Genomic DNA, 14,918 nt, shown 5'->3' with positions numbered 1-14,918 from the left:
ATCTATCTATTTGTGGCAGAGGGGTATTGAGGTCCCCCAGCATTATTGCATTAGCACATATATGATTTTTCATGTCCGTTAGTATTTGTTTTATATAGTTGGGTACACTAGTGTTTGGTGCATAGATATTTATGATTGTCATCTCTTCCGGTTGGATTGTTCCCTTTACAAGGATGTAGTGTCCTTCTTTGTCTCTCTTAATCAGTGTTGGTTTGAAATCCACTTGATCTCCAAAGAGGATACCTACTCCTGCTTTTTTTTAGGTTCCTTCACATGGAGTATTGTTTTCCACCCTTTAACTTTCAATCTATGACTTTCTTTTTGAATTAAGTGTGTTTCTTGCATGCAGCATATTGTTGGATCTTGCTTCTTGACACATTCTGCCAGTCTATTTCTTTTGATTGATGGATTGAGACCATTAACATTGATGGTTATAACTGATATGTATTGATTTATCATTGTCATAACTTTTTCTTTTTATTGGATTCTCCCCCTATACATTTAATTTCTTGTCACACCCAATGGATTCATTCTTCTGTGCCTCCTGGGGATGTGATCCTCATTGTCTGTTCTGAGGATATTATCTAAAATTTTTTGGAGTGCTGGTTTGGTATTCATGAAGTTCCTAAGGTGCTCTTTGTCATGAAAGTATCTTATTTCTCCATCAATTTTGAAAGACACTTTTGCAGGGTACATCAATCTGCATTGGAGGCTGTTTTCCTATGGGCTTGGAATATGTCACTCCAAGCTCTTCTTGCCTTGAGGGTTTGTGTTGAGAAGTCTGCTGTGATTCTGATGGGCTTTCCTTTGTATGTGATTTGTTCCTTTTCTGAAACTGCTTGTAGAGCTTTGTTCTTCTGTTGAGTTTCTGGAATCTTAACAATTATATGCCTATGTGTAGGTTTTTTTGATCAAGGCTAGTTGGAGTCCTATATGCCTCTCTTATCTGTTTGTCAAGTTCTTTTCCCCTGCTTGGGAAGATTTCTGCCATTACTTCTGTGAACAGATTTTTTGTGAACAGATTTTTTATGTCATCTGCACCCTCTCCTGTTTCTTCATTGACTCTGATCAGTCTTATGTTATTCTTCTTTGCATCGTCTAGCAACTGCTGGATTGATTTCACGTAGACCCTTACAATTTTGAAGCAATTGTTCTTTTCCTGGTCACTAATTGCAATCTTATCTTCTATATCTGAAATTCTGTCTTCACATTGGCTCATTCTGCTGTGTAGACTTTCAATGGAGTTTTTCATGTCCTGGAAATCTATTTGCATCTGTTTTATGGATTCCATTTGTTTCCTATGTTGTGATTCCATCATGTTCCTCAGCGCCTCTATTTTTTTTTTATCTGTGTCCTCTCTATATTTATTAGGCATGTCTTGCACTATGGGCACAGTCTCTGCTGTTATGTGAGAAATTATTTCTGATTTCATTTTTTCCAGATCCTCTTTTGTTGTCAGTTCAGGGAGTCCAGGTTGTTGAGTATCAGAGTGTTCCATCTCGTTTCCCTTTGGGATTGCTGTAGGTGATCTGGAAGTCTGGTTTTGAGACTTATTTATGTGTCTTCCCATTTCGATGTGGGGGGGTGATCTTGGTGCCCATGCAGCTCACCTCCTCTGGTCTGGGAGTGGTGGAACGTCAGCCTGGAAGCCCCTTCCTCTGGGCTGGGAGTGGTGAATGGCGGCCCAGAAGCCCCTTCCTCTGTGCTGGGAGTGGTGGAGTGATGGCCCAGAAGCCCCTTTCTCTGGGCTGGGAGCAGTGAATGGCAGCCCAGAAGCCCCGACCTCTGAGCTGGGAGTTGTGGAACAGCTACCTGGAAACCCATACCTCTGGGCTGGGAGTGGTGGAATGGTGGCCAGAAGCCCCTACCTCTGGGCTGGGAGTGGTTGAACAGCCTTACTTGCTCTTGTTAATTTAGGTCTTTTTTTTTTTGGTACCAGGGATTGAACTTGGGTCCTTGCTTTTGCACAGCAGGCAGCAAAACTGCTGAGCTAAATCCCCAGCCCTAGTTTTGTTCTTAAACTTTAGTTTCATAGTCAAATGTTTTGCCCTTTGTGTTTTCATGCAACACAGAATGCAAAATTATGTAGTCAGATGATGTTTTCTCCATTACTTGAATATTTGCATATAAACTACAATAGTACAATTTAAGAAATATAACAGAATTGTTCTAGGTAATTTCCTAGTTTTTCTTTAATAAGAAAAGTTACCCAGATAAAAAGGTATGATTTTTTTAATTAAGTCATATTTAGCTGCACATGTTAATGGGGTTCAATGTGATTTTTTTAAATAGTCATACATTGTGTACTGATCAAACCTAATCATCCTTTTCTACCCATTACCACATACTCTTGCCAATTCTTAATAATCACTATTGTACTTTCAGGTAGACATTTTTATTATCCATAACTGAGAAAGAACATGTGGTGTTCATTTTTCTGTGTCTGGCATGAGGACATCTTAACATGATGTCCTCTAGTTCCACCCATTTTGCTGCAAATAACAATATTTTATTCTTCCTTATGGCTGATTAATAATATTCCATTGTGTATATACCACATTTCATTATCCACTCATCTGTTGATGGGTACCTAGGCTACTTCTATATCACCAATGCCACAGTAAACATGTGTATGCAGGTATTTCTTTGGTATGCTAATTTTCATTTAATTTGAATATATATACTCAGAAGGATAATCATGGGGTTTCATGGTAAATGTATTTTCAATTTTTTGAAGAGCTCTCATACTGTTCTCTACCATGGCTATACTAATTTACATATCCACCAATAGTGTATAAGAGTTCTTTTTTCTCCATATTCTCCCCAGCATTTATGTTTATTTTATTGATAACAGCCATTCTAACTAGCTACTATTAAAAATTTCCCTAGTGGTGAATGATATTGAGTATTTTTCATATACCTTTAACTATTTGCATTTCTTCTTTTCAGAAGTGTCCATTCAAATCATTTCTCATTTTTAAACTGGATTACTTATTTTATTATTTTTAAGTTTTAAAATTCTTTATGTATCCTAGATATTAGCCTTCTATTAGATGGATAGTTAGAAAATATTTTCTCCCATTCTGTAGGTTGTCTTATCACTTGGTTGACTCTCCTTTGCTGAGTAGCCAAAAGATATGATTGAGATTTAATTGGAATAGAGTCAGCAAGGTGATGGTGGATCATTCTGAGTATTTCAACTTTCAACTGAGTATTTCAATCATTGTTTTGTGAGAGGAATAAAATTTTCTGTTTGGGTGTTAAATCTCTATTTGGTAATACCTTTTATAACAATAAGTACTAGGTATTTTATTTAGGGAACTATAGATTAGCATGGGAGAAGCTCCAGATTACATTAGATGGAGGTAAGAACCAAGATTATAACTCCAAAAGGAAAGTGATGAGTCTTTCATGTCAAGGAATTCAGGCAAATATATTTCAGTAAAGGGAAGTTTAAGGATACAGAAAGAATCATGGCACGAATGATTTCTGCACTCATGGAGGTTTTAGCCTTGCTATAAAAGCAGACATTAAACCAGTCATATTGGCTGGATAAAGTGAGATTAATGTACAGAGTTAAAATATAGGAGACATGGGAGAAAATAGAAAGGTCTTGACATAGAGTAAGAGAGATTGGACTAGGGGGGACCTTGCTTGAATCTGTAGTTATTAAATTAAAATTACAAGGATGGTCATAAATTAGCCAAGGAAAGAACAATGAAAGAAGTTGGGAGGTGATGCCCCAGATGAGAGAATGGTTCTTTGGGAAACTTTGAGACAGAACAGAGCTGGGTCTATTGGGACCAAAACTTAAAACAGTGCTTCCAGTGTGAATAGAAAACAGTGAGCAGGATAGAAAGTGGTGAAGATAAAAGAGGGTAGTCAGGTATGATCATTCAAAATTATGTTTGACATGTCCATGGTTTTTTACTTCATCCTGAGTGTCTTAGTTACTTTCTCATCACTAAGACAGAATACCTGAAACCCACAACTCTAAGGAGGACAGGTTATTTTGTCTCACAGTTGGATAGCCATACCCCAAATTTATCACTGAAAAGTAACTAAAGAGATCTACATACTAGCAACAAAGTCTTTAGCTATAAGCATCCACAAACCTCAGCAAAAACCAAAACAAACAAACAAGTAAAAATATGGGAAGAAAGGTGACAGAACACCTCCCTAAACCCCCGACTCCCCTGAAACCATTCCAAGTGGCACCAAGGGGCAGAATAGTATAAGCCACACACCTGAATTACCCAACAACATAGCAGAGGAGGTTAGAAAACAACTCAAAGTGATACACAGCAGGGTTAGAGAAAATAAAAATAACAGATAATGGAAGTAATAACCAAAAAGACACGGGAGTTCACAGAAGACACTACAAAAAGCTAGGTGAGCTAAACAAAATGATACAAAACATGAATGACCAGTTTACCAAAGAATTAGAGTCTAAGAAAGGGTTTCAATCAGAAATCCAGGAGATTAAAAATTATATTGAAAGTATGAACAACAGGACAGACCAGCTGAGGACAGAATTTCAGAACTAGAAGACAATGATACCTTTAAACAACAACTACTCAAAGATACCTTAAAAACAAGATAAAATGAAAAATGGATCCAAAAAATGCTAGATGATGCAAAGAAGACTAATCTAAGAATAATTGTAATAAGTGAAAAATCAGAAGATAACCCAAATGGCATAAGAAAACCTGTTCACAGAAATAATGTCATAAAACTTCCCAAATATAGGGAAAGAAATGAACAAATAACTGAGGCATATAGAACACCAAATAGCCATGACCAAAAGAGAACCTCTCCATGCCTCATTGTACTCAGAACTCCGGAAGTCCGCCATAGGGACAAAAATCTTAAATACTGTTTGAGAAAAGCAATGAATCACATACAAAGATAAACCCATTAGAATCACAGCTGACTTCACTACACAAACCTTAAAGGCCAGGAGGGCTTGGAGTGAAGTGTTTTAAGCCCTAAATGATAACAACTGCCAACCCCAATTTATGCATCCTGCAAAATTTCCCTTTAAAATTGATGGAGAAATAAAGTATTTCCTCAACAAGGAGCACCTCAAGAAATTCAGGACCACCAAGCCAGTATTACAAAAATTCTCAAAGATATCCTAGAATGAGACAATGAAGCAAACAATGTCAATAAGTAAAAAAAAAAAAATGAATATACTTGGTGGGAGGAACAACTAACCAAAAGGTAAAAGAGGAAGAAATCAACAACAGGAAAACAATGCAATGTCAGGAATAACTCATTAACTTCAGTAATAACTTAATGTGAATGGTCTCAATTCCCCAATCAAAAGTTACACACTGGCAGAATGGATCAAGAAACAAACCCCAATAATATGCAGTATACAAGAAACATATTTTATTTAAAAAGATACTCACAGATTAAAAATCAAAGAATGAAAAACAATCGAACCAATAGGAACCCAGAAAACAGCAAGAGTTGCCATCTTAATTTCAGAAAATGTGCATTTCAAGCTAAAACTGATAAGAAGAGACAACATCACTATATGTTAGTAAAGAGAACAATACAACAGGAAGAACTAAAATTATAAACACATAGACACCACATATCAGCACACCCAACTTCATAAAACAAACATAAGTGGGCATGAAAAATCAGATGAACAACAATACAATTGTAATGGGGGAAATCAATATCCCACCATCACAAATAGCTCAACTAGAAAAAAAATCAACAAAGAGGACCAGGGATTTAGCTCAGCAGTTCCTGCACCTACCTCCCAAGTGCAAGGTCCCAAGTTCAATCCTCAGTACCAAAAAAAAAAAAAATCAACAAAGAAATATCATAGCTGAATAAAACCTTTGAACATATGGATTTAATAGATATCTACAGAGTGTTCCACCCAACAACAGGATACACATTCTTCTCAGAAGCACGTGGAACTTTCTCCATAATAGACCACATACTAGCCAATAAATCATGCTTAAATAACTACAAAAAATCAAAATTACCCCACTCATATTACTAGACTATAGTGCACTAAAACTAGAAATCAATAGCAAGAGACACCTCAGAAACTATATAAACACGTGGAGATTAAATAATATCCCCAAGAATAATCAATGGGTCACAGGTAAAATTAGAGAAAAAATGTATAGTTTCTACAATCAAGCGATAATGCCAATATGACATTCTGGCACCTATGGGAAGAAATGAAAGAAGTCTTAAGACTTCATGCAGTGAATTCCCACATCAGAAAAACAGAAGTAGCTCAAATAAATAACCTAATGATGCAGATCAATTAGAAATGAAAGAGGGACAGCTCCCAGCACAGAGGAGGCTTCCATGTCAACCACCCACAGCTCGCAGAACAGAAGAGGCTGCTAGGTAGGCATGCCAGAGCTCCTAGCCCAGAGGAGGTGAGCAGCACAGGTGCCACCAGCACCCCCTGCATCGAAATGAGAAGACACATAAACAAACCTCAGAACCAGACATCCAGATCACCTACAGCAATCCCAAAGAGAAACGAGATGGAACACTCTGATACTCAACAACCTGGACTCCCCTGAACTGACAACAAAAGAGGATCTGGAAAAAATGAAATCAGAAATAATTTCTCACATAACAGCAGAGACTGTGCCCATAGTGCAAGACACGATTAATAAATATAGACAGGACACAGATAAAAAAATAGAGGAGCTGAGGAACATGATGGAATCACAACATGGGAAACAAATGGAATCCATAAAACAGACACAAACAGATTTCCAGGAGATTAAAAACTCCATTGAAAGTCTACACAGCAAAACGAGCCAATGTGAAGAAAGAATTTCAGATATAGAAGATACAATTGCAATTAGTGACCAGGAAAAGAACAATTGCTTCAAAATTGAAGGGACTATGTGAAATCAATCCAGCAGCTGCTAGACAATGAAAACAAGAATAATATAAGACTGATCAGAGTCAATGAAGAAACAGGAGAGGGTGCAGATGACATAAAAACACTGTTCACAGAAGTGATGGCAGAAAACTTCCCAAGCAGGGCAAAACAACTTGACATACAGATAAATGAGGCATACAGGACTCCAAATAGCCTTGATCAAAAAAAAAAAAACTAAACAAAGGCATGTAATTGTAAAGATTCCAGAAACCCAACAGAAGAACAAAATTCTACAAGCAGTTAGAGAAAAGAAACAAATCACATACAAAGGAAAACCCATCAGAATGACAGCAGACTTCTCAATGCAAACAATCAAGGCAAGAAGACTTCGGAGTGATGTACTTCAAGCACCAAAGGAAAACAATCTCCAACCCAGATTGATGTACCCTGCAAAAGTATCTTTCAAAATTGATGGTGAAATAAGATACTTTCATGACAAAGAGCACCTTAGGAACTTCATGAATACCAAGCCAGCACTCCAAAAAATTTTACACAAAATCCTAGGAAAAGACAATGAGGATCACAACCCCAGGAAACCCAGCAGAATGAGTCCACTGGGCGTGACAAGAAATTAAAAGCTAAGGGAGAGAATCCAACAAAAAGAAAAACTCATTACAATGATAATTCAATATGTATCAGTTATAACCATCAATATTAATGGTCTCAATTCACCAATCAAAAGAAATAGACTGGCAGAATGGGTCAAGAAGCAAGATCTAACAATGTGCTGCATACAGGAAACACACTTAATTCAAAACGAAACCCATACACTGAAAGTTAAAGGGTGGAAAACAATACTCCATGTGACAGGAACCCAAAAAAAGCAGGAGTGGCTATCCTCTTTGCAGACCAAGTGGATTTCAAACCCACATTGATTAAGAGAGACAAAGAAGGACACTACATCCTTGTAAAGGGAACAATCCAACAGGAAGAGATGACAATCATAAATATCTATGCACCAAACACTAGTGTAACCAACAATATAAAACAAATACTAACAGACATGAAAAATCATATAAGCACTAATACAATAGTAGTGGGGTACCTCAATACCCCATTGTCACAGATAGATCAGCTAGACAAAAAACAAGCAACAAAATACTGCAACTGAATCAAAATCTTGAACAAATGAACTTAAGAGATGTTTACAGAGTGTTCCACCCCACAAAATCAGAATACACATTCTTTTCAGCTGCACATGGGTCGATCTCCAAAATAGACCACATACTCACACATAGAACATATTTAGGTAAGTGCAAAGGACCTGAAGTTATCCCCTGTATATTATCAGACCATAGTGCAATGAAATTGGAGATCAATGGCAAAAGAAACTGGAAAAATTTCATAAATGCATGGAAATTGAACAACACACTTCTAAATAACCAATGGGTCACAGAGGAAATTAAAGAAGAAATCAGACAGTTCCTTCAATTAAATGACAATGACAATACAACATATCGGAATCTATGGGACACAATGAAAGCAGTCTTACAAGGGAAATTCATAGCGTGAATAGTCATATTAGGAAAACAGAGCAAGCCCAATTAAACAACTTGATGATGAACCTCAAGCTTCTAGAAAAAGAAGAGCAGGATGAACCCAAAGCCCATAGAAAGGAGGAAATTATAATGATCAGGTCAGAAATCAATGCAATGCAGGATAAAAAAATGATACAAAAAAAAATCAATGAAGCCAAGAGTTGGTTCTTCAAAAGAATCAACAAAATTGACAAACCCTTACCCAACCTTATCAGAAAAAAAAAGGCCCAAATCCATGCAATTAGGAATGAAAAGGATGAAATTACAACAGACCCAGGAGAAATCCAGAGGATCATCAATACCTACTTCCAGAACCTACATGCCAGTAAGATGGAAACACAGAAGAAATGGACAGATTCCTAGATACTTATGAATTACCAAAGTTGAACAAAGAAGACCTAAAAATCCTAAACAACCCAATATCAATCAATAAAATTGAAAACATAATTAAAAACTTACCAACTAAGAAAATCCCAGGTCCTGATGGCTTCACTGCTGAATTCTAGAAGAAATTTAGAGAGGAACTACTGCCACTACTTGTTTAAAATCTTCAATGAAATAGAAAGGGAAGCAATACTGCTGAATTCATTCCTGGAAGCAAGCATCACCTTGATCCCCAAAGCAGAGAAAGACCCAAACGAAAAAGAGAACTATAGGCCAATATCACTAATGAACACAGGTGCAAAAATCGCTAATAAGATACTGACAAATAGAATGCAGATTATCAAGAAGGTTATACACCCTGACCAAGTGGGATTCATTCCAATGATGCAGGGATGGTTGAACATAGACAAATCAATAAAGTAATGCAGTATATCAATAGAGCCAAGGACAGAAACCGTATGATAATCTCAATAGATGCAGAAAAAGCATTTGACAAAATCCAGCATGCATTTATGATAAAAACCCTACAAAAAAATTGGAATAGACGGTGTCTACCTGAATCTGATGAAAGCCATATATGAAAATCCAATGGCCAATATCATACTAAATGGTCAAAATCTGAAAACTTTCAAACTAAAGTCAGGAACGAGACAAGGATGTCCACTATCACCACTCCTGTTCAATATAGTTTTGGTAACATTAGCCACAGCAACTAGATAAGAGAAAGAAATAAAAGGAATAAAGATAGGAAATGAAGAAGTCAAATTGTCATTATTTGCAGATGACATGATACTCTATATAGAAGAGCCAAAGAACTCCACCAAAAATCTTCTAAATTTATAATCAAATTCAGTAAAGTATCTGGATACAAGTTCAACACACAAAAATCAATAGCTTTCCTGTACACGAACAACAGACTCACTGAGACAGAAATAGGGCAAACAATTCCTTTCACAATAGCATCCAAAAAACTGAAATACCTAGGAATCAACCTAACAAAAGAAATCAAAGACCTCTTCTCTGAAAACTATAGCACTCTGAAAAGAGAGATTGAAGATGATATCAGAAAATGGAAAGACATCTCCTGCTCCTGGATAGGAAGGATCAATATAGTGAAAATGGCCATACTTTCAAAACTGCTATATAAATTCAATGCAATCCCAATTGAAATCCCACCAGCATACTTCATGAACCTTGAGAAAACAATCCAAAATTTCATTTGGAACAAGAAGAGACCCAGAATAGCAAAAGCAATTTTAGGTAACACAGACATGGCAGCGGGTATCACAATCCCCAAGTTGAAACTGTAGTACAAAGCTACTATGATAAAAACAGCATGGTACTGGCAAAGAAACAGACTTGAGAATCAGTGGAACAGAATAGAAGATGCAGAAACAACTATAGACACACTCAGCCACCTCATCTTCAACAAAGCAGCCAAACACCCTCACTGGAGGAAAGATAGCCTCTTTAATAAATGGTGCTGGAAAAATTGGCTTTCAACTTGCCAAAGACTAAAACTAGACCTATATCTCTCACCAAACACTGAACTAAAATTGAAATGGATGAAAGATCTAAATATTAAAACAGAAATGCTGAATTGGCTGAAACAGAGGTTAGGTAGAACTCTTGAAGACATTGGTGTAGGAAAAGATTTTATGAAACAAACCTCAGTTACTCCTGAACTAGCACAAACAATCAACAAGTAGGATCTCTTCTTATTAAAAAGCTTCTGCACAGCAAGAGAAACCACCAGCATTGTGAAGAGACAACCCACAATGTGGGAAAAAATTTCCACCAGCTGCCCCTGAGACAAAGGTCTACTAACTCGAATCTATAAAGAACTTTAAAAAATCAGTCCTCCCAAATTTAAAGACCCAATCCAAAAATGGGCATCTGAAATGAACAGATGTTTCTCAGACAAAGAAGTAGAAATGGCAAATAAACATATGAAAAAATGTTCAACATCACTGGTCCTTTGAGAGATGCAAATGAAAACAATGCTGAGATTCCACCTCACCCCAGAAAGAATGGCTGCTATCATGAAATCAACCAATAACAAATGCTGGCAGGGCTGTGGGGAAAGATGGACCCTGCTCCACTGCTGGTGGGAGTGTACACTGGTGCAACCACTGTGGAAATCAGTATGGAGATACCTCAAAGAACTAGGAGTGGAAATCCCATTTGACCCCACTGTCCCCCTGCTGGGTATCTTCCCCAAAGAATTAAAAGAATCATACCACACTGATATATGTGAACCCATGTTCATAGCAGCACAGTTTGCAATAGCTAAAATTGGAAACAGCCCAAATGCCCATCAACTGGAGACTGGATAAAGAAAATGTGTTTTTTTTCTAAAATGGAATACTACTCAGCCATAAAAAATGAGAAATTAGAGACATTTATAGCTAAATGGATGCACATTAAGGTGGTACACTTAAGTGAAATAAATAGGACATACATGTGTAAATACCGAATAGTTTCTCTAGTGTGAGAAACTGAAAGTGTCAATAAGGACTAAAAGGTATAATAGATAATGTGAAACAGGAAGCAAAGGGGCAAAGGGGAAGGGGAAGTGGGAGGGGCAGGGGAAACAAAAGAAGGGAATGGAATTAATATGAGAAAGTTTTTAAAAAGCAAGCAAAGTCTCTTTGAATAGGGAGGGATGGAGGGGTTGAAGGAAGGGCAGGGGAAGGGGAAAATATAAGAACCAAGAGATTATGTAAGGGTGCAAATTTCCAATGATAAATGTCATTATATTGTATACCTAATATGTTCCAATAAAAGGATATATAAAGAAAAAAAAGTCATGAAAGAGGTTTAATCACAATATTCTGTTGAAATGCAGATTATTGGTAACTACTTTGGGAACCTGTACTCTAATAATTTGGAAAATTCAGAGGAAATGGAGAAATCCCTAGATACACATGAAATACCAAAGCTGAACCAAGAAGATATAAAAATCTTGAATAAGCCAATATCAGTAAGTGAAATTAAAGAAGTAATAAAAAACTACCAACTAAGAGATGCCCAGGTCCTGAATTCTGCAAGAACTTTAGAGAAGATCTTATGGCAGTACTTCTCGAACTCTTTCATAAAATTGGAAGGGAAACAATACTACCAGTCATTCCTGAGAACAAACATTACCCTGATTCCAAAACCAGAAAAGGGCCCAACCAAAAAAGATTACTACAGGCCAATCTCTTTATTGAACATCCTCAATAAGATACTGGCAAGCAGAATGCAGCAAATATTTAATAAGATCATATGCCATGACCAAGTAGTATTTATTCCAGGGATGCAAGGATGGCTCAATATACACAAATCAATGAATGTAATACACCACATAAACAGAAGCAGAACAAACATCACATGATCATCTCAATAAATCCAGAAAAAGCATTTGACAAAACCCAACACTCATTCTTTTTTTTTTAATTTCTGTTTCTATGTGTGTATTTTTTTATTCATTAAGTTTATTAGTACATTTTAGGTATACAATATGATGACATTCATCATCGGGAATTTGTAACTTTACATGATATATCTTGGTTCTTATTTTTCCCCCATTTCCCTGCCCTCCCTTCAACACCTCCATCCTCCCTATTTACAAAGTCTTTGTTTCCATTTTTTCCTTTTCTCATATTTATTCCTCACCCATTCTTGATTTTTTTAAAAACTGAAAAAATAGTAATAAAAGGTCTTTATCTCAACCTGATAAAATCCATCTACAACAAACTAATGGGCAACATTATACTAAATGGAGAGAAGCTGAAACTTTTCCTTCTAAAAGTAGAAACAAGACAAGGATATCACCACTTCTGTTCAATATAATTCTCAAAACATTAGCTACAGTAGTAAGACAAGAGAAAGAAATAAAAGGGATATGGATAGGGAAGGGAGAAATTAAATTTTTATTATTTTCCAATGACATGATCCTCTACCTAGAAGACTCCAAAAACTCCACCAAAAGACTCCTAGAACTAATATCCAAATTTGTTAGCATAACAGGATAAAAAGTCAACACTAAAAAATCAGTAGCATTCCTGTAACCAACAACAAACTCATTGAGAAGGAAACAATACCCTTCACATTGCATCAAGAAAAATGAAATACTTAGGAATTAATTTAACCGAGGAAGTGAAAAATCTCTACAATGAAAACTATAGTACTCAGAAAAAGGAGATTGTTGAGGTTTCAGTTCATAGTTGGCTGGCAGCCAGCCAACTGGCTGAGTGGCATGGTAGAAGACAAACAGCTCATGGCATAGTGACAGGAAGCAGAAGGGGAGGAGAGAAATTGAGGGAAGAGGAAGAGAAATATACCCTTCCAGGTCAGTCCCCCATTGACCTACCTCTTCTAGCTTTACCTCCTAACATCACATTTAGCTATAACCTCATCAGTGGACTAATCCACTGTTGACTAGCACACCCCCATGATCCAATCATCTCCTGAAAGCCAACATCTATGAGCACATGAGGCTTTGGGTGACATCTAGATATAAACTATAATACTGAGATTAATGGATAGGAAGGAAAGGTTTAGAGGAATGCCATAATTAGATTTGTACTGCTGGAATATTTCTCTGGTTTTTACAAAACCTAACATGTATGTATTGAAAAGAGCTGGGGGAGTATGGATGCTTGATCAGTTTCCCATAACTAAAAACTAGATAAAGAAGAGTTTGTTGACTTAGGAAAACTCTCCTAACATACAGGCTTCAATATACTGGTAATTACACCGGTAGATGGTGGAAACTCACTAGTGCGATGATTCCAAAAACCATTGAAAATGTAGTAGTTCATACTAAGTGAAATTGAAATGCCAGAATTTTTGTGGGATATGGTGCAAACTCATTAGTGGGATGATTCCAAAAAGCATTGAAAATGTAATGATCTATGATAAGTGAAATTGAAATACTAGGTTATTTGTGTGATATAGTGAAGGAAGGGATTGATCTCTCAGGGATATGGACATGGTAGAATCAATAAACTGTATGAACGCATGTCTCTCAACAATCATGTTCCATACAAAAGACCAGAGGACATATCATCTACCTAGGTTATAAAGAATGCAGTACTGAGGGATGTTCTGTAATTGCCAAGACTTGCATTAGTGGTTGACCTCTCCCGAAGAGTTGATTATATGAAATCTTGTTAAATATCTTGGCTTGTTGGTTACATTGGAAATGTAGTACTCTTAAACAATGGAAATCAAGTGCCAGTTGTTAATTACCAGAAGCCAAGGGTAAACACTGTTGTAATGTTAGGCAAAGTAATAAAAGTACCAAGGAAGTTGGACATGTAGAAAGTTATGGAGATGAATAATAAAAGGTAGTGTCCCTTTGGGAAAACAGATAGTCATCTAACAAGAATATTACTCTATTTACTCTGCTTATACCAAGAGAAATATTCAAGTATTGATAAATATGAGGCAGAGGAAAGTCACTCAAATGAAAACTGAGCAAGCCTTCTACCAAGTTTTAGAACTACTACAGTTTTTAGATCTTTAAATTCATTCCTAGCTGTGGACATGTGATCACACTACACATATCCAGATGTCCACATCAATTCAAACTTTGTGTCCAACAGTAGTTGAGAAAATACAAACAGTGCATATAACACTCTTGATAGTTGCAAACTAAGTGTTAAAACATTGAACATTTATTATTTATAAACCAATAATGGAAGAGAAGGAAATGTTCTTAACTATATAAAAAACAGAATATACCAAAAGCCACAGAAATTATCATATTTAATAGTCAAAACAATTATGACCACAATTGTCAATATTATTCACTGGCACAATTGCTAATTAATGAGGCTACAAATAAAAGATATTAACATATTTTTCTACCTGCATAATCTGAAAGATTCAATCACTGAACTTGTAGAACTAATGAGAAAAATAATCTTATTAGGCATACATCTGTATTATTACACAAATAACAAGTGTTGCTCTATATACCAGCAATAGATAAAATCCATAAATTATGTATATATATGCAAGAACTATAAGATGAAAGGCATAAAACATTACTGAAGACTATAAAAGAAGAC

This window comes from Heterocephalus glaber, unplaced genomic scaffold (assembly GCF_053883595.1).
Source record: "Heterocephalus glaber isolate CG9 unplaced genomic scaffold, H.glaber_assembly_v1.0 deba00001546, whole genome shotgun sequence".
NCBI lineage: Eukaryota > Metazoa > Chordata > Mammalia > Rodentia > Bathyergidae > Heterocephalus > Heterocephalus glaber.
Note: the sequence above shows the minus strand (reverse complement) of the source record.